The sequence below is a fragment of the Protopterus annectens genome, chromosome 2.part2, assembly GCF_019279795.1.
Source record: "Protopterus annectens isolate FY-2018-M chromosome 2.part2, PAN1.0, whole genome shotgun sequence".
Lineage (NCBI taxonomy): Eukaryota > Metazoa > Chordata > Ceratodontiformes > Protopteridae > Protopterus > Protopterus annectens.
Genome location: NC_056730.1, coordinates 1,090,522,135 through 1,090,544,292, shown reverse-complemented (window position 1 = coordinate 1,090,544,292; position 22,158 = coordinate 1,090,522,135).

Here is a 22,158-nt window from a genome sequence, read left to right as displayed (position 1 = left end):
TCCAATATCAGAAGCCTCCCCGACATACCACCCAATCAGAGGGAGGCAGCTGCTACAGAAATTCAGCAGCTTTTACAAAAAAGAGCCATCCAACCCGTCCCCCCAGATCAGTTCGGATCGGGGTTTTACTCCAGGTTCTTTCTGGTGCCAAAAAAGGCGGGGGACTTGAGACCCATTCTCGATCTCTCTCTCCTGAACTTGGCAGTACCCAAAGAAAAGTTCCAAATGGTCACCTTACAATCTATTCTCCCCCTATTACGGGAGAACGATTGGATGTGCTCGATAGACCTCAAGGATGCGTACTACCACATTCTAGTGGACAGACGCTCCAGGAGGTTCCTCCGCTTCCGGCTGGGAGCCAGTCATTTCCAGTTCAGGGCCCTTCGGTCTCACCTCAGCCCCCAGGGTGTTCACCAAAGTCTTGGCAGTCATAGCGGCCCACCTGAGGCTTCAGGGAATTCAGGTCTTTCCGTACCTGGACGACTGGCTCCTCATCGTCCCAACAAGGCATCTGCTCTGTTCAGGCAGGGATTACTTCCTCGACCTTGCTCCACATCTAGGGTTAACTATCAACATGACCAAATCTTCTCTAGTCCCCTCACAGGTGTTAGATTTTATAGGGGCTAGATTGGATTCCAGGATAATGCTTGCCTTCTTAACTCCCGATCGGCTTCAGAACCTGAGGTTGCATGTCAAGGCCATTCTCATTCTTTCTGCTCCACCTGCGGAATTGATCCTGAGGGCTCTAGGTTCCATGGCAGCAGCTTTTCCTCTACTACCCCTAGCCCGCCTAAATATGAGGGTACTGCAATGGACCCTCCAAGTACAATGGTCCCTGTCTCATCCTATTCCCCTAAGCAGGGCTTGCAGAACATCGCTCATGTGGTGGCTCCGGTCCCCGAGTCTCCACATGGGACGACCATTTTCTATGCCTTCCCCAGTTGCCACAGTGACCACGGACGCCTCTCGCCTGGGGTGGGGGGGGCACTATTCAGGCAGAATGGTCCAAGGCATGTGGAACAACACAGAGACCTCCTTGCATATCAATGTCCTTGAGATGAGGGCGGTGCTTTTGATGTTGCAGGCACTTCACAGCCTTCTACCGATTGGGACAATTGCAGTACAAACGGACAACATGTCAGTTGTCTGTTACATCAACAAATAGGGGGGAACCAGGTCTTATCCCCTTTGACACGAGGCCATGAGAGTGTGCGAATGGGCGATTTCCACCAACCGTTTTCTTATTGCAACGCACATTCTGGGACGGTCCAACATCCTAGCAGACAGGCTCAGTCGTTCGATCCTGACTCCGTATGAATGGTCTCTCAATCCTCTAGTAGCGAAACAAATATTTGCCCTCTGGGGGCAACCCTGTTGTAATCTTTTTGCCTCTCCTTCAAATACCAAATGCAACAGTTACTTTGCTCTAATTCCCCCTCAAGGGGAGTCCCCGAGAGACTCTCTAGTACATGCTTGGCCTCCCGGTCTCCTTTACGCTTATCCTCCGTTGCCCATGATGCTGAAACTCCTACAGAAAGCCAGTCGGCTGGGGAGCAAAATGATCCTCATTGCCCCATTCTGGCCTCGTCAAACATGGTTCCCGTACCTGTGGTCTCACCTAATTCATCCACCATGGATTCTGGATCCACTCCCGGATCTCATTACCCACCCTCTGGGTCTCCAGGCCCCCAACCTGGTCAACCTCAAGCTGACGGCTTGGTTGCTCCAGTTCCACTCCTGATTAGGACTCCCAGAATCTCCTCACCAGTCAAAGCCATCCTAGTAGCAGCACATAAACCTTCCACCAGAAGAGTCTACCGAAGCAAGTGGAAACGTTTCTCAATCTGGGCGGAACACCATCACTTGGATCCTTTCATGGCGCCTCTCACGTCGGTTTTGGAGTTCTTAACTACCCTTTTTCATCAAGGGGCTAGCTGCTCTACAGTCAAGGTACAACTGGCAGCGATTTCGCATTATCATGTAGGGCATGAATCAGGCCCTCTGATGACTGCTAAGCTTTGTAAAGCTTTCCTCAAGGGTACTTTCCTTCTCAGACCTCCAGTCAGGGAGGTAGTACCCCCATGGGATTTGTCTTTGGTTCTCCAAGCCTAGACTAGCCCCCCTTTCGAGCCGGCGGCCATGGTTGATCTTAAATATCTCTCTTGGAAAATGGCCTTCTTAGCGGCCATTACTTCAGCTAAAAGGGTTTCTGAACTTCAGGCTCTATGTGTTAAGCCGCCTTATTTATCCTTCCATCCAGATAGAGTTTAACTCAGGATGAATCCGTCCTTTCTGCCTAAGGTGTCTTCAGAAGCTAATATTAATTAATCCATTAATCTTCCCGTGTTCTTTCCCCATTACCAGAACAAAGGAGAATATAAACTGCATTCCTTGGATGTGCACAGACAATTACGTTTTTATACTCATCGAACTGCTGGTCATAGGCAATCTGACCAGTTGTTTGTCTCCTTTGCCAAACAAGTTTAGGCAAGTCAATTTCTAAAGTTACACTATCACGATGGATAGCTAATTGTATCCTCTTAGCATACCAGAGTTCGGGAAGGCCTGCACCTCAAGGGGTTCGAGCTCATTCTACTAGGGCCGTCGCTGCTTCGGCGGCTTTTAAATCTAGGGTTCCCTTAAATGATATTTGTTCCACAGCCACTTGGGCCTCATCTCATACCTTTATCAGCCATTACAAACTGGATGTTGTCTCCAGAGGTAGGGCGTCCTTTGGCTCTGCAGTGCTCCGGAATGTTCTTCCATAAAGGCCACCCAGGATTCAGGTAGCTGGGGACTCTGTCCCAAAGGTTGCTGACAAATGAAGTTCCTACTTCAGATTTAGAAGTTATGTACTCACCATAACGTTCCATCTGAGTAGGTAGCTTCATTTGTTTGCAACCATCCCCCCTCCTTCCCCCTGACCTTTAGGATCTGTCTTGGATTAGCCCCTTCCAGGGCACCTTTACATTGCTTATATTGGGCAAACTTGATCTGAGGTCAGTTAGGGTTGGCAGGGGATTATGGGTAAAGGGAGGAGCTAGGAGCTCGGATCTATGCTGTGGTAAAAGTTGCCGGCTCGGATCCGAGATCGGATCCGTATCCCAAAGGTTGCAGACAAATGAAGCTACCTACTCACATGGAACGTTATGGTGAGTACATAACTTCTAATTATTATATGTTCTGCAAGTACGTAGACAGAAGCAGAAACAGAGAAACCAAATATAGTAAACACAAATGAATATGAAAAAAAGTTTGTGTCATATAGCATAAGGTCAATAAAGCAAGTTAATAGAAAACTCACAATACAAACAGAGATGTCAGTAATGAAGAAAATGCTACATTGCTTAACAGTGAACAAATCATAACCATAATATGACAACTTCTTAATATTTATGAGTAGGCTACTTAGGTTCAGAAACTTCTTAAGATATTTTTGAAATCGAAAAGAAAATTTAGAGATTTTTGATTTGTGTGTGAATACTTTATTTTGTGAGAGATTCTTTCTTACAAGCCTTTTTTCAAAATGTAATATTTATTCAGTGATGGCGGAGGGACCACAGCAATCACTATGATGAGTGTCAGTTAGTTTGCCATAAGCCAAAAAATAGACCCAAGCTGAGGAGGAACTAAAATGAATAGACAGCTAAGGTGTTCATAAGAAGCAATTAGAACCAACAGAATGGGTGAATAGTACAGTCACTGTTGTGTAAAAAGACAAGATTCACAGTTTAACACTTTTTTATTCATGAAGCAACAACAAAAATGAACAAAAAACATAATAATAAAATCTTGCAATTTGCAGAACAAAACATATTAGCATACTTAAACACAATAAAATGTGTCCAAGTCCTTAAACTAATCAGTATCACGAGCCATTTCCTTACTACATATTACCCCACATCATTTTCTAAAACTGCCCATCAGTTACAGATACAATTAAATAAATCATGAATACTTGTTCTGCCATGCATACTTATTTTTTAAGCTTTTCAGTAGGTAGGTAATATGTTTGCCTCTCGTGGTTGATAATTATTATGTATACTTATCACAATCTAAATACTGGCATGGGAAGTACTCATTCTTTTAAAATAATTAAACAAAGAAAGCTAGTTGATTTCAAAAGTTATATTCATTCTGTCAGTATTACCTCTTTCCTCCAATTCATATATCCCTTTCATCGAACCAGTGATGTGCTGTATATTTGGAGGATCAGTTTGCTTCCAGTTATTTTGTCACTGCCTCCTTAATTACTATCAGAACACATCTAATAATCTATGACTATGTTTTAAGAGATCCTTAGTTATATCTGTACCTAAATAATAAAGAGGTTAATAACTGTATCCCTTTTCCCCACACACAAAGTTCCAAAAAATGTGCTTCTACAAACCTCACTGAGCCGTATTCCTATACTTTCAGCAATTGTTAGAGGAAGCTGGACTGAACTGCACCAGGCACTCGGGCATATAATAATACTTGTGGAGGTATTTCCACATGACTGTACTGAATTGTTGCCATTTAGCCATATAGTGTGACACTAGGTCAATTTGCCTCTAGGTGACCTCTGATTACTGCACATTAATTGCCTTCTTGATTATTAAGTTTGCAATTCTTCCTATGGTTTTTAGTCATCTTCTTTTTCTTTCAGCTGCTCTTGTTAGGGGTCACCACAGCAGATCATCTGTTTCCACTTCTTCCTGTCCTCTATTTCTTGCTGTGTCACACCAACCACCTGAATGTTCTCTCTCACCACATCCATAAACCTTATCTTAGACCTTCCTCTTTTTTCTAATCTGACATCTCCATCCTTAGCATCCTTCCCCCAATATACCCAGCATCCCTCCTCAGCACATGTTCAAACCAACACAATCTTGCCTCTCCGACTTTGCCTCCAAGCTGTCCAACCTGGGCTGACCCGCTAATATACTAATTTCTAATCCTGTCCATCCTCGTCACACCCAGTGCAAATCTTAACACCTATAACTCTGCCACCTTCAGCTCTGACTCCTGTCTTTTCATCAGTGCCACTGTCTCCAACCCATATAATATAGCTGGACTCACTACCATCTTGTAAACCTTCCCTTTCACTCTTACTGGCATCTATCTGTCACAAATCACTCCTGACACTATTATCCACCTACTCCATCCTGCCTGCACTCTCTTCATCACCTCTCTTGCACACTCATCATTACTCTGAACTGATGATTTCAATTATTTAAACTCATCCACCTTAGCCACCTCTACTCCCTGCATCCTCACCATTCCTCTGTCATCCCTCTCATTCACACACATATATTCTGTCTTAGTCCTGCTGGCCTTCATTCCTCTCCTGTCCAGAGCATACCTCCACCTCTCCAGGGTCTCCTCAACCTGTTCCCTACTCTCACTACAGATCACAGTGTCATCTGCAAACATCCTATTCCATGGGGATTTCTGTCTGATCTCATCTGTCAACCTGTCCATCACCATTGCAAATAAGAAAGGGCTCAGAGTTGATCCTTGATGCAACCCACCTCCACCTTGAATGCATCTGTCATGCCTACCGCAGACCTCACCACTGTCACACTGCCCTTGTACATATCCTGTATCACTCCTACATACTTCCCTGCCACTCCCGACTTCCTCATACAATACCAGAACTCCTCTTTAGGCACCCTGTCATATGCTTTCTCTAAGTCCACAAAGACACAATGCAACTCCATTTGACCTTCTCTATACTTCTCCATCAACACCCTCAGAGCACATAGTGCATCTGTAGGGCTCCTTCCTGGCATGAAACTGTACTGCTGCTAACTAATCATCACCTTCATTCTTAACCTAACTTCCACTACTCTTTCCCATAACATCATGTCGTGGCTGATCAGTTTTATTCCTCTGTAGTTACTACAGCTCTGCACATCACCTTTATTCTTAAAAATTGGTACCAATACACTTTTTCTCCACTCCTCAGGCATCCTCTGAATTTCCTTGATTTTGTTAAACAATCTGGTTAAAAATTTCTCATACATCTCTCCTAAACACCTCCATGTCTCTACAGGTATGTCGTCCATGCTTCCATGTTTCCACAGGTATGTCATCTGGACCAATGGCCTTTCCACCCTTCATCCTCTTCATAGCTGTTCTTACTTCATCCTTCCTAATCTGTTGCACTTCCTGATTCACTATTTCCACATCATCCAACCTTCTCTGTTTCTCATTCTCTTCTATAATTATCAGTAATCAGGCCTTCTTAATGTCCTCTCACTGTTTTGTACAACCATAATAAGCAACTCTAAATCACTGCAACACCTTAAACAATGCAAGGTTCTAGCTATTTCCTCAGATTCAGCTTTCAGTGTTCTGTACATTAAATAATCAGCTGTGGCAGTTCAAAACCTTTCCTGATCTTAATACTTAAAAAAATCCCTTTGTATTTAGATTAGAGTGGGAAAAGTCCAGGGATATATTTGTTTTCTGTTTTATTTTGAAAAAATTCCAGCAGCAAAATGACTATTAAGGAATATATGGATATCTCAGGGAGGTATATCCATGGAAAGGGAAAAAGAGAAAGGAAGGGCAAGTAGTAACATAAAAGCCTGTGGCAAAAAAAAAAAAAAAATGTATATATATATATATATATATATATATATATATATATATATATATGTGTGTGTGTGTGTGTGTGTGTGTGTGTACACACACACACACACACACACACACACACACACACACACACACACACACATACACACACACATATATAAAAGCTCAGCATTACAGGAAAATGAACGTGAAGAATTGATAAAAAAAAAGAGTAATAGACAAGGATATAGTGCCCAAATGAAAGCAGAGAGGAAGAGAGGAGTACTAATAGTTGTTTGTAGGGGGGCTGGAAATTGAGGAAAATATAGTTGATGCCCAATGAAAAAATGTAATTTCAAGGGGTTATTGGTGTGGCAAAAGAATTACATTGGTGAATCTGTATGTTTAAAACTAAAAGCCATTTTGGGAGAGATAATAAGCCAACAGTAAGGGATTATGTTTATGCAGAGTTGCTTGGTACCTGGTGTATGATATAGTAGGTGTATCATGGTGACCATGAAACCATAACATTTGCAAGGAGGCTAGATATCTAGAGAAATACCTCAAGTTGCTTTGAATTAAGGATGTAACCATAGATTTGAAACTTTTTTATCAACAGTATAACAATTGGGTGAGATTTTGAAATAATGTATATATCAATAGAACATATCACTTTTGTAATTAATTATAAAATCTATCCAGTAATTATGTGAGATCATGCATCTATGCTAGTAACATTACAAATGGAAGAGGATGTGGCCCAAAAAAGCCATAGGGTCTTCCCATGAAAAAAGATGGTTTGCTGAATGGGTAGGTTTAATACTACAACAATTAGTGATACAAGTGAAGGACAAACAGAGAGAGATGGCACAATTACAGGATGACATGAAAGTTAAATTTTGAGAGAGAGACAATGAACAATTGATAAGGCTAAAAAGGAAACGGAAGACTAAATTAATACAGAAAAACAGCATTAGGTATGATACTCTTTGAAAACAATCTAAAGAGTATAAAACTGCTCACCCAGAGATTGAGACAACATACAGTTGAAAGAAGAATAACAAAGTTAAGGAGTATGCAAATGTGTAGAATAGAAACAGAACTTGATAAGATACTGGAAGCCCTGAGACAATATAATGAAATTGGCAAAGATAATAGATAGAAGAATAGACTTTGTTCAATGTGGGTTGGAAGAGAATAGAAAAACATTTGATAATGTAAACAGAACATTAATGACAGAACACCAAAAGGTAATCTGATGATAATAGGGCTGGATGCTGAGAAGGCCTTTGTTTGGGTTAGCTGGGGCTTTTCGAAGAATGTTGTAAGAAAATTTGCAGTACCAGAACAGTGAATAGGGTTAGCAATTGGGTATATGAGGATGTGGAAGAATAAGAGAAAGTATTGGGTAGAATATCAGGGAGATTTGAACTATCAAGAATCACCAGAAAGGGATATCCCTTTTCCCACTATTATTTGCATTATATATTGAGCCAATAGTGATTAGAATAATGGCAACAATAATATGAGGGTGCAGTTGGTTTGGACAGCAAGAAAAGATCGCACTAGTAATGGATGATGTCATTTTATATATATTAATGACCGATATAAAGTGTTATTCAAGTTATATTACATTATAAAGCAATATAGGGGTGCAGCAGGATACAACATTAATAAAGAATAAGACTACGGCAATAACCTTTAATTACATACCTACATGTTATCATCTACAAAACTTTTCCTTTCTATGGGGGTCACCAGAAGATGAAATATCTTGGAATTTTGATAAGTAAAGAGGTAAATCAGGTGGCCTAAGAAATGTAGGAGGAATTCAGATTAAGGATAATTAATAAAATGAAGCAATGAATGATAATGTTAATGGATATGAACAGCAAATTTCTGGTAATTTAAAATGTGTTTGGTACCTTTAATATCATATGTGGGACAACCTTATTTTACAAGACCACACACATAAGTATATGGGCACAAATTAAGAAGTGAATGAAAGTATTTTTGGGGAAGGCAAGCAACACAGAGTTCAATGTGAAAGAATATTTTTACCTGAAGAAATGAGAATGGTCATGTCGGAGGTTGAAAGTTATTGTATGGCTATACATGTGAGATTAACTTATGTGATGCAAGCAGAGCCTTACAACCCCAAATGGAAACATGTTGTAGGAAGAAAATGGTGAGAGCAGGAAGATGATAGGTGTAGATTACTGAGTGTATTGTTCCTATTCAGCCACTGTTGCTAGATAGCTTGTGTATACAAGTACTGAACACATGTAAGAACAGTGCCATTCTGTACAGTCAGCCAGAGTGAATGCAGTCATGAATGGAGAGCCACATGAGAGTCTGTTTGAAATAATGAGTGAATCATTTAGCTTAAATACAAGATCTAATTTCAGTTCCTGACATGTTTATGTACAAAAAATATTGTGAACCCATACACTGCTTTATCGTCTCTTTTGAATGCATGAGACAAGCAACATGGGGCCAGAATGGGATCCGAAGTTGAAGCAACACACAAGCCATGAGGCACATGGTTAGAAGTGGGGGAATATACCAGAGTGAACTCGCAAACAGGTCAGCAGTTATTCAAAGGTACTTAAATTTGTTTAAATGATTTTTCAGTCGCTGAATGTTTGGCAAAGCATTCCAAATGTTTGAAACAATTACCAAGATAAACAAAATGTCCAAAATTGTGACATACTGATAAACGTATTTGAAATAAATAAAAAAGTGTTCAAAATAATTTCTTAAGTATTAAATGTATGAAAGGACTAAAATGACCACATTTCCTCACAATGTACTATTTTTTCACATAAAGTAAAGTTATTTGAAGTGTCTGAAGTTTCTGGAATGTTTGCAGTGTCAAAGTGAAGCCTTTTCAAAGAGATTGTTGTGCATTCGAACATAATTACAAGTACCTGGTCTATGCTTATGTTTAAACATATTTTGTTGTTACGGCAGAGTGATTTTACAGACCTGAACCACTGGTGTTTAATAACAGTATTGCTGAAAATGGAGAGCGTTTGAACAAGAATATATTTTCATACAAGATGCTTTTTCTGATAAAGACGTACTTACAACAACCTTCATACTTCTTAATTTAGCAGGCTCTGAAGCCATTGAGAGGGAATGCTCATTTGTGTATGCACCTGCTGTGTATGTAGGGGAGAGGGAAACTGCCATATTGTGATACAGGTTGAAACGCGGTAAGACCCTGAGTGATTAAAACATAAATTTAGACAAATGTGTAACCCTCTGTGAAGATAGGGGAAGGCTGCCAACCTAGCTAGATAGAATTTGTAGATATTTCTGTCATTTGTAAATATTAATATAAGCCACAGGCTTGTTCTCTTAAATGTGGAAGGACTGTATTGGATGTTGAACTGAAAAAAAATGTAACAACAGTGCACTCTGCTGTAAGAAAGCTGATAAGTCAAGCATTGTGAAATTCTTTGATCTAAAACTCAGAGCCGTGATGTCTAGAGGGAGGCATTCTGCCTATTGTTTTGAGGCCAGAGTTAATGGCTAGAATTTACATATATAATTTCTTTTATTGCTCTGACTTCCTAACCAGCTGCAAGATCAAGAGGGCTATTAACCTCTGAGTTTCTGTTAGCCTGGGAACCAGAAAGAAATGATGTAATCTGAAATGAATCAGTTTTACTGTGTTATCAATTTAAGGACAGAAAGAATGAGAGCATTTGAGCATTTGTCTTGAGAACATCCAACTCACCAGCACTGTGCCTGTGTTCTAAAATAAACTGTGTTTTCTCTTAGATATAGCTAGGAACTAGGAAGATTAGATTCATTTTTTTCTGTATTTATGTCAGAACTTTTCTTCTGTATTATTTTAAGTATTTCTCTGTGATCTCTGAACTCTTGACTAGCACTGTGTAGTAAGAAGTATTGTCTTGTGTTTTTATTATTTACTATTAAATATATTTAAACCTTTCAACTGTGGCTGTTTTGTGTAGAGATAATTTAAGCTCTAGAGTGCATTACATGTATATAGTGATACTGGCCAAGCCACTCCAATAAGCCCTGACTGTTCAGTTGCACTTACCATTTGGATAATAATATTGCACAGTGTAATTGGACACCCTTTCATAAGGGCCTTTTGGTAGCTGATAAATATTAGTGGGTGGTGGCAGTGATTTCTACAGTATAGTCTGGGTAAAAGGAGCACAGCTGGAGAACCTGTGCCAGCCTTCCCCAGGAATGTCTGTGTGGTTATATGTAACTCTTATCTCAAAGTGTGCATGGTTCAGCTACTTGGGCAGGGACACGAAGTACTGGTTGGGCAGAGAGGGTGCTGGAGGTTTTAGCTTGCCCACTAGGTTGAGATCTGGACCCTATACCTGTGCCAGTGAAGAGTCTTATTGGGGACCTGGAGAGAAAGGGAGAAACCAGCCCCAGACTGACTGTGATCTCTGTGTGCTCTGAAGGGAAATTGTACTTTACTGTGTGTGTGTATTTATTATCCTTTCCCTATATGGATGCCCCTCACTGGTGTTAGTGTTGAGGATTGAGGCTTCTTGATTGCTGAGACAGTGCATGGGTGTCACACCCTCAAACAAATATTACAATGGAAAGGCACATGCTTTACACAAGAAATCAAAAGCCTTTTGAAACTGTAACATGATATATTACTGACTTTAGAAATAAAGCTAAAATGTGCAAATTTGGTGATTTGTGAGATGAGTTGATAAAGGAAAGACTTGTGAGTGGTGTTAATGATGCAGTGAGAAAAATATTCCTTTGAGATAGTGATTTAACATTGAGCAAAGCCATAGAGATTTGTCAAATACACAGGCTTCCAGAAAAGCATAGAAATATGCTTATAAAGGCGAAAAATATGCTTGCAGTATCTAACAATGCAAATGTTAATAGTGTACAACATAAAGCTAAGATGAAAAGGGGAATAAACCAAAGGGTGGGCCACAACACCCATCCCTAACCATAAATCGAATATGTTATTCATTACCTCAGCCCTTATTGTTAACTGTCGTAATTGTGGAGGCAGTTAGGAACCTAAACGAGTAAAGTGCTTAGCTTTTGGTCAGCAATGTCACAAATGTAAAAAGTGGAATAGTTTCAAAAGGCTTTGCAAGTCTAAAGTGGCACATACTTTTTTAAAAGAGAGCATCCAAAGAATAAATTAGATCAGATAGAAAGCCATGAGCAAACTTTCTATGTTGATGGTGTCTCTGTGATTGATGAAACTGTTAATGCAGTAAATTATCAGTTGGTAGCAAAGGGTAAAATATTTTGTACTGTTTGGATTAATGAGAAACCTGTAGAGCTTAAAGTAGACATTGGATCCAAGTGCAATGTTATATCAGCACAAATGTTTGCGAAAGTAAATGCTGATGAGAAACTTGATTCAGCAAAGTGTGCGAAACTTGTTACTTATGATGGTGAACAGATTCAAACTGATGGCGCAGTAGTTCTAACATGCCATTCTGCTGGGAACAGCTGTGACTTGCAGTTTTATGTAGTCAAAAGACATGTGCAGTCACTATTAGGCCACAAAGACAGTTTGAGAATGGGGGACTGATTTCATTTAATAAAGAGGTCCACCATATAGGTCCGAACCATTGTGATAGTTTTACACATAATATTTTTTGTGAATATGCTGATAGTTTTATCAGTCACATATTCCATGAAGTTAACCTATGAAGTAAACAGAATTGTCAGACCAGCCAGGAAGGTTCTGGTAGCAATGCAGAGCAAAGTGAAAACAGCACTTGACAAAGTGGTGAATTTAGGTGTGATTACTCCAGTAAAAGAACCAACTGAATGGGCATCCTCCATGGTCATAGCTCATAAGCAAAGCTCAGATTATATTCAAATATGTATAGATCTCAGAGATTTAAAGAAATTGCTTAAACTTCCTCATCATCTGACATGCATAGAAGAAGTAGTAGCAGGTCTTATGCCAAATGCAACAATTTTTTCAGTCTTAGATTCAAAAAGTTCATTTTGGCAAATGTTGCTGAATCACAAATCTTCATTGCTAGCTACACTATTTGGGCGATACAGATTCTTGAGAATGCCATTTGGTATTAATTCTGCCAGTGAAGTATTTCAACATGTGATGGAGCAACTTTTTTCAGGTTATCCATGTGCTATCATTGTAAATGACATTATTGTAGGGGTAATGGTGAAGACGAACATGATAGAAACCTCAAGATGTTTCTAGACTGTGCACATGAAGTCAGTCTTAAACTGAATCCTCAGAAATGTAAATTCAAGCTGAAAGAAGTTACTTATGTGGGTAATTTTTTACTAGTTCTGGCTTTCAATCAGATCCATCTAAGCAAGCAGCAGTTCTTGAAATACCCTTTCCAGAAGTTGTCACATTTTTACAACATTTTCTTGGTATAGTCAACTATTTAGGAAAGTTCATCCCAGACTTGAGTGAGCTTTCAGTACCATTACATGAGTTGACATGCAAAAATGTAAATTGGTCCTGGTTAGCATAACACCAAAGAACAGTTAACGTTCTGAAACAGAAAACTGACAGTCCACTCACACTGAGATATTATGATGTTCACAAACCAGTAACTCTTTCATGTGATGCTTCTAAGTATGGTCTTGGTGCAGTATGTCTTCAAGAAGGTATACCAGTAGCCTATGCATCCAAAACTTTAAATCAAAGTGAGATACAGTACAGTAGACTCCTTCTTATCCAGCCTGTCTTTAATCGGCCATCAAATTTCTGCAGTAGTCCTAGGAAAAGACAAGAGAGAAGAACAGCACTTCTGCCTCCTCTGGGCTAAATAATGACACATTTGCGTTTTAGATTTCATATTCATTAGAAAAATGCATACTAACACAAATCCTGTTATTCTAGCTGATTTATAACCTATAAATGCTATTTTGTATGCATTTTCTGATTAACCAGCCATTTGTTTATCCAGCCTAAGATCCAGTCCCAGCAAGACCGGATAAGAAGACCGGATAAGAGAGAGTCTACTTTGTGTGCAAATTGAAAAAGAGCTTTTGGCAGTAGTGTTTGCATGTTCAAAGTTCCATGATTATATTTATGGCAAACATGTTCGAATAGAGACTGATCACCAACCTGTAGTGACAATTCTGAAAAAGGCAATATGTTTAGCCCCAGCACATCTGCAACTCATGATGTTAAAATTGAAAAATTAAAATTTCAGTATTTATACAAAAGGCAAATATCTTTACCTTGCAGATGCTTTGTCAAGAGTACCTAGACAAACAACAGAACAGCATGACAATGAGAAAGCAGGCTTTGAAGTCATGGAAGTCAGAATATTTTTCTCATCACGTCCTGATGAACTTAGAAATCACACAGCTTTAGACCCTGTTTTTCAGAAGCTGAAACATTTTATCAGTCAAGGATGGCCAGTGCGACAAACCAGTCTACCACTTGACATTCAGAAGTATTTTCCTTACTGAGATGAGATCATGATAGAGATGGAATCATCATGAAAGGTCCTAAAGTGGTTATTCCTTTGGTGTTACAACAGGAATATATCCAGATTTTACATCATGATCACCTGAGTACTGATTCAACCAAAAGAAGGGCAAAAGGCATAGTATTTTGGCCTTCTATGTTGAAAGATATAGAGAGGGAAACTCTAGCATGTTCTATTTTCAGAAGTACTAAATTGCACCAACAGAAAGAACCACTTCAGCTAAACTATATTCCTGAATTACCATGGTCAACGGTTGCTACTGATATTCTCGAATGGAATGGTAAACATTACTTAGTGGTAGTAGACTCTTTTCAAATTGGTTTGAAATTGATCTTCTTCCTAACTTAATGTCTAGCACTGTCATCACAAAATTGAAGAGGCATTTTTCTGTCCATGGTAGTCTGCACAAAGTTGTAACTGATAATGATACGCAGTTTACAAGTCACTAGTTCAAGAAATTTGCTGAGTCTTTGGACTTTGTGTGTGTTACTAGTAGTCTTGAGTATCCACAGTCCAATGGATTAGCTGAGCTTGCAGTTCAAAGTGTGAAATGTTTGTTAGAGAAATTCAAGAGAGATGGTACCAATATTTTTCTTAACCTACTCAATATCAGAAACCTTCCCAGAGATAACTTGCTTGGTTCACCTGTTCAGACATTAATGTCTATACAGACAAAAACAACCTTGCTGATCAGTAAACAATTGTTGATTCCAAATGCTAAGAACAGCAGAGTGGTGAAGACTCAACTTTTAAAGAAACACCAGTCACAAAAGTTGTACAATAATAAATCTACCAAACATCTTGGACAAGGAGAGATCGTAAGGATGCAAACATCTAAAGGATACAACCAAGTGGGAATTATCAAAAATATTTGTGAAGAACCGAGATCTTATACTGTTCATTTGGAAGGAATGGATTTCAGAAGGAACCGATAACATATACTTCCAGTCTCCAAACCACTGACCAGTGACGTAGTAGACTGCCTGTGCCAAAGATTCTATTTCTCAGAGTGACCCTACACTTGTTCTGATTTCAGAGGACAGTGTACTTACCTTGAATAATCCTGATGCAATCCCCAAAGTTCCTATTGAGAAGAATTCCCCAGAGGCTGTCCCTGTTGCTAAGCCCAGTCAAAGTTTTCATGTAACCAGATTGAGTAGAATTTCCAGACCCAATCCAAAAGACGTGGACTTGAATTCTGATTTGTTATTAATATTGAAATGTTATCTAGCATATAGATTGTGTGGTCCTGTTGCATGTCAAACAAATCAAAGTGGGAGAATGTAGTTCACTGAGTGTATTGTTCCTATTTAGCCACTGTAGCTAGATAGCACGTGCATATAAGTAATGAGCATGTGTAAGAATAGTGCCATTTTGTACAGTGAACCAGAGTGAATGCAGTCATGAATGGAGATGCACAATGGAGTGTGTTTGAAGTAATGAGCAAATTGTGAATCGTGAATCGGTTAGCTTAAATACAAGTTCTTATTACAGTTCCTGACATGTTTATGTACAATAAATATGTTGAACCCATACACCACTTCATCATCTCTTTTGAATGCATGAGACAAGTGACAATAGGGTAAATGGATTTTGATTAAAAGAAACCCAGACAGAGGAAAATAATTATATAGAATACCATCTATCAATATCTATATCTGTACATATTTATTTATCTATATCTATATCTGTATATATATGTGTGTGTGTGTGTGTGTGTGTTATGCGAGCCATTGTTAAATGTTCTAAATTAACAAAAAATTCAGGGCTGGCTCATTTAAGTAGCACTGATAGGACTAGCAGAAAATAACAAAGGACCAAAAAGAAAGAGAGAAGCAGCAAAACATGGAGGGATTTAAGAACAGAACCTAAATACTGGGAACAGATAGTACAAAATGAGAAAATATTAGTATGGGAAGATGCAAAGGAGAAGTTTGGATTGAAAAATAGGCCCCAACATAAAGATCTATGCGTAAGACTTGAATTTAGACAGAGCTATAAAATAAGGCAGAAAGGAAATAAAAATGCGCTAATAGAATTATTAGTTGAATCAAGGACAGAGATTGCATCAACCAAAAGTATGATAAGTTCATAGGTTCATAGGTTTATACTAGGCTATCTGCCCGAGGGCATTTATAAGCCTACCCCATAGTTTTTTGTGGCTTACGCCACCCCTTAGTTTGGAGAAACTATGCCCATTATTTAGCTGTGCCTCTGTCGAGCAGTGACACTGAGGTAACCCCTGGGGTGTATCTGCGATCTCCCATCCATTGATCAAGATTCCTCTTGAACAAGGCCAGCGAGGTGCTCTGCCTCACATAAACCGGGATTTTGTTCCACAGCATAGGGAGTCTTTGAGTGATGAATCTATCCCTCCAGCATGTCCTATTAATAACTGTGTCGAGGTTTAAGTGACCCGCCCTTGTGGCTCTGAGGGATCTAGATTTTTTGAGATGAAGCATATTCATCAAATCTGGGTTTGACATGGCCTTGTATGTCAGGCATAGGTCACCTCTGAGCAAGCGGTATGCAACTGAATATAACTGGAGTTCTTTCAGTCGTGCAGCATAAGACAGATTTTTGAGACCCTTTATCCTTTTGGTGAGGAACTTTTGTGGCCTCTCCAGCTGCTGCAAGTGTCGGGTCAGATACATTCCGAATGGGGCATTGTACTCGATCATTGGTCTGATGAGTGATGAGTATAGGGAGACTATGACTTCCCTTGATCTAGATGTGAATCCCTTCATCATAAGGTGGGCAATGTAGAAGGTCTTCCTAACTACTTTAGCAATATGAGTGTCGAATGAAAGGCTACTGTCAACCTGGGTTCCCAGGTCCCTAATAACTTCTTCTGTGTTCAGGGGATTGCCACCTATATGGTAGCTAGGGGTAACCTTATTTTTCCCGAAGGGTATGACTATGCATTTCTTGGCATTTTACTTGAGGCCATGGCTCTGGCACCAGTTATCCGTTTCTGTGAGACCCTTCTGAAGGATGTCTGTGTCGGATGTGTTCTCAACTACGGCGCCCAGTTTGCAGTCATCTGCGAACTTTGTCAGCCATAACCCTCCTGTGTTTGCTTGTACTTCAGAAAAGTAGATGCCAAGCAAGAGTGGGCCCAGGACTGAGCCCTGTGGGACACCACTTGTGACAGGCTTAGAGTCTGACATGGCGCCAGCAACTTTGACCCTGTGGGTTCTGTCACTCAGCCAGTTTGCAACCCATCTTGTAATGTATGGGTTTACATTTAAATTGATGAGTTTTTCAATGATACCCGAGTGGGGTATTGTATCGAAAGCCTTCGCCAGGTCTAGGTAGGCTGTATGGACTGCCTTTCCTTTGTCAATGGCCTTGGTGACTGTTTTGAAAAAGTCAACCAAGTTTAAAAGGCATGATCTGCCTTTGACAAAGCCAAACTGGGTTGGATCCAAAGTCTGCAAATTCCCTATGTCTTTATTTATGAGATCCATTATGATCCTTTCCATGGCTTTGCAGATCAGGCTTGTCAAGCTAATGGGATGGTAATTTCCAGGGTCGGTGGAGGCACCGCCTTTGTGGAGTGGGACCACAGTCACTGTGCGCCACTCCCTGGGTACGTATCCGGAGGTCAGACTAAGATTAAACAGCTGTCCTAACTGTGGGTTTAACTCCTCGTTGAGTTCATGGAGCACACAGCCGGGGACACCATCAGGTCCCATGGATGCTGTGTTCTTTGCCTTGGAGAGAGCAGTTCTCACCTGAGCGTTGGAGATGTTTGGGGGGCTACAATCATTTGGTATAGATATCTCTTCTTTAGGCGGGGAGGGTGGGGAGAAGTTTGCACTGAACCTGTCAGACAGTATGTTGGCAATGTCTGTAGGATCAGTAATCTTCACATCATTTTGAACTAATTCTGAACATATCTGGGAGTTTCCTCCTAGGTTTCTGACATAGCTAAAGAATGCTTTATGGTTGTCTTTAGAGTCCTTAGCTATTTTTTTCTCAAAATTAGCTTTGGATGATTTTATGAGAGCTCTTAGCTTTTTACTTATAGTGATCAGCAGTGTCTTACCTTTTAAGGATTTTGCTCTATCTTGTAGTAGCTTTCTCCTTTTATTGTAGAGTTTGTTTATGGCTGGGGTCCACCAGACTGGACGCTTGCCTTTGGTACAAAGAGTCTTTGTTTTGCTTGGGATTGCCTGATCCATGCAGCCCTGCAGGTGCTGGTAGAAGGCATTTGTAAGTGATTCAGCGGTTTGAGTAATGTTAACCGCCGGCTCAGGGGCCTTAAAGGAGACCACACTAGTCTTTAGAAGTGTGAAGTCGGCTTTCGAGAAGTTCTTTACTGTGGTCTTTTTCATTTCGGTGGGGCGGGATGAGGACCTCCAGCGAGATTAGTTTGTGATCAGATCTCACCAGTGAGGGGTATACTTCTGGCATTGAACATTGTGCTCCCATGTTCGTGATGATGAGATCAAGTATGTTCTCTCCTCTTGTGGGGATGGTGACTAGTTGTTCCATGGCATTTGAGTTTATGAATTCCAGGAACTTTTGGGCTAGAGTGTTTGGGCTTGAGTAGTGTTCCCAGTCTATATTAGGGTAGTTGAAGTCACCTAGTATGATGGTGTTCGGAGATACATTTATCCCATTCCAGTGTTTTCAGGAAGGCCATGTGAGGTTCCTGAGTTTGCGAGGGTGGCCTGTAACATGCTACAATTTGCAGAGCAGTCTTGCCTATGGTTAATTGCACCTGGATGGTTTCCGATGCATCGTGCGATGCCACCAATCTTGAGGTGTGGGTGTCCTTGATGAATATGGATACCCCTCCTCCTTTCTTGGTATTGTCCGGGTTTTGTGGCCGGAACGCATGATATGAGGTAAAACCTGATAGTTCTGGGGTGCTCTCAGGAGCCTTGAACCAGGTTTCTGTCACAGCACAGACATCGATGTTCTCCATACTGAGAAGGGCCTCGAGTGCGTGCATCTTGAGGTTGAGACTTCTGGTATTGAGCAGTATTACCCTTAGTTTTTTTTCTTTGTTTTGTTCTAGGGTGGTAGGTTTAGAATTTGAGCCTTGCCTAAAAAAGGCACTATGGGGGTGGCAAGAGCCTTTGCCAAAATCCGGAATCCCAGGGGTGACAAGTGCAAGCCGTCCCTTGTGAAGCAGCGTGGCTTGTCCAGCATGTCATCCCAGGCAGACAGACATTGGATCCCCTTTGAATGACACCAGAGTTTAAGCCAATTGTTAAAGCTGATCATCTTATCTCTGTATTGTGGCATCATTCTTGGTGAAGGTAGGATACTGCTCAAGGTCAGGGTCATACCTGCCTGGGCTACATAATCAGAGAGCTCCTCTATGTCTCTTTTCATGTAGTCCAGGAGGTACATCTCAGGTCGCTTACACCAGCGTGGACAATGATTGAGTCGTACTTGTACCTGCTGTTGAGAGACCTGAGTGCATGCGTTATGTGGCGGATTCTAGCACCCGACAGGCAGCTTACTGTGACCCTCTCCTTACTCAGTCTGGTGAGCGGGACGTCAGTGTGTCTGACTATGGAGTCACCAATGACTAGTGTGTCTGGCATAGTGTTTGGCCTTAAGGGCTGTGACTGCTTGACACTCTGACTGTGTGGTCTATGTGATGCAGGTGTTGTGTTCTGAGGTGGTAGTTGTTTGGGTGTCTGCTTTGGTGGCCTCTGCTGTTTTGGTAGATTTTTGATCAGAGCCTCCGAGTATGTCTTTGTGTGTTTATGTGTATGATTTGAGGTTGTGATGGTATTATGTGAGACTGGGTCTATAGTGTGTGTGGTTACCTTCTCCTCCTGTCTGGTCTTGCCAGTCCTATGTTGAGAGAGCTCAGCCTCCAGTTTGGCCGTATAGTTGCATCTCTCATGTATTTGTGTTTTGTGGGAGGAGGAGAGGGTTGTCTGTGTACATGAGGCAATTGTAACATTGCCTCAATAATCCCAGGTTCACCAGCTGAGCAGGAGAGGATATTAGCAACTGATCCCTCAACATGCTAGAAGGAATAGACAGAAAAACTTAAAAAAAGGTTTTGGGGATGTGGGTGACCGAGAAATGGGGTTTGCTTTTTTGGGGTACTTTCTATAACAAGAGTGCTGTATCGAGGTGATAAGTACTGTAGGAGCAAGTGCTTAGCTATATGGATAGAGAATAATCTACTTGGGAGTCAAGTAGAGATAATTTATAGTTGTAGGATACACTAAATAGAACAGTAGTACACTTTGAGGAAGGTAGTTTTAAGGGAAAATTTGAAGAGTGAACTTTAGGTAGCCCTAATAGTTTAAATCTGCTTAACCGGCGCTGCCCTAGTGTGCAACGGTAGCAGCTCAGCTAAATCAAGGCTAAAGCGCGCTAACGCATGCTTTATAGCAGGGGGCTGGAAAAAACAGGAAATGACCCAAAATGGCCAACAAATTACAAGTTGCTGCTTCTAACCACTCCTCCGAGGACAAACAAGCAGCTCAGTACTCCCCACTCCCACCGGCGAGCAAAGAAACTACCTCTGGCCACACAAGAAAATGGAGGAACACAGAAACCAAATACAAAGCCCAGGGATCAGCAAAATCTGATCACTGGAACAACTAGCAAGTAAAGTTTAGGAAAGGAGAAATACTTTTTTGTTTTTTTTTTTTTTTTCAAACAGACAGGAAAAAATGCAGTAAATGCTTTGTTTTCGACTAAATTGCTATCAAAAGCTGGTACACTTGAGTGTATTAGCCTGTTAGTTACTTTTAAGCAATACTTTAGCCCACAAGTGCAATCAACAATATAAGCTCACAAACAATGGGAAAATAAGGCAATAAAACAGTAATAAAGGCACAAACAGTAGTCGAAAAGCTTAAAAGATTGAAAAATGCAAACAAAAAGTTTTAAAAAATACTTATGATCAAGAAAGTTGCTTTTTCTGCTCTCTGCTGGCTTAGGAACTCTGCAGGGGACCACGAGGAGCTATGCCAAGTTCTCTAATGCCAGAAAAGCCTGCCAAAGCGCTTTATACCAGGGGGCTGGAAAAAACAGGAAATGACCCAAAATGGCCAACAAATTACAAGTTACTGCTTCTAACCACTCCTCTGAGGACAAACAAGCAGCTCAGTACTCCCCACTCCCACTGGTGAGTAAAGAAACTACCTCTGGCCACACAAGAAAATGGAGGAACACAGAAACCAAATACAAAGCCCAGGGATCAGCAAAATCTGATCACTGGAACAACTAGCAAGTAAAGTTTAGGAAAGGAGAAATATTTTTTTGTTTTTTTTCAAACACACAGGAAAAATGCAGTAAATGCTTTGTTTTCGACTAAATTGCTATCAAAGGCTGGTACACTTGAGTGTATTAGCCTGTTAGTTACTTTTAAGCAATACTTTAGCCCACAAGTGCAATCAACAATATAAGCTCACAAACAACAGGAAAATAAGGCAATAAAACAGTAATAAAGGCACAAACAGTAGTCGAAAAGCTTAAAAGATCGAAAAATGCAAACAAAAAGTTTTAAAAAATACTTATGATCAAGAAAGTTGCTTTTTCTGCTCTCTGCTGGATTAGGAACTCTGCAGGGGACCACGAGGAGCTATGCCAAGTTCTCTAATGCCAGAAAAGCCCGCCAAAGCGTGGTTTATAGCAGGGGGCTGGAAAAAAACAGGAAATGACCCAAAATGGCCAACAAATTACAAGTTGCTGCTTCTAACCACTCCTCCGAGGACAAACAAGCAGCTCAGTACTCCCCACTCCCACCGGCGAGCAAAGAAACTACCTCTGGCCACACAAGAAAATGGAGGAACACAGAAACCAAATACAAAGCCCAGGGATCAGCAAAATCTGATCACTGGAACAACTAGCAAGTAAAGTTTAGGAAAGGAGAAATACTTTTTTGTTTTTTTTTTGTTTTTTTTCAAACAGACAGGAAAAAATGCAGTAAATGATTTGTTTTCGACTAAATTGCTATCAAAAGCTGGTACACTTGAGTGTATTAGCCTGTTAGTTACTTTTAAGCAATACTTTAGCCCACAAGTGCAATCAACAATATAAGCTCACAAGCAATGGGAAAATAAGGCAATAAAACAGTAATAAAGGCACAAACAGTAGTCGAAAAGCTTAAAAGATCGAAAAATGCAAACAAAAAGTTTTAAAA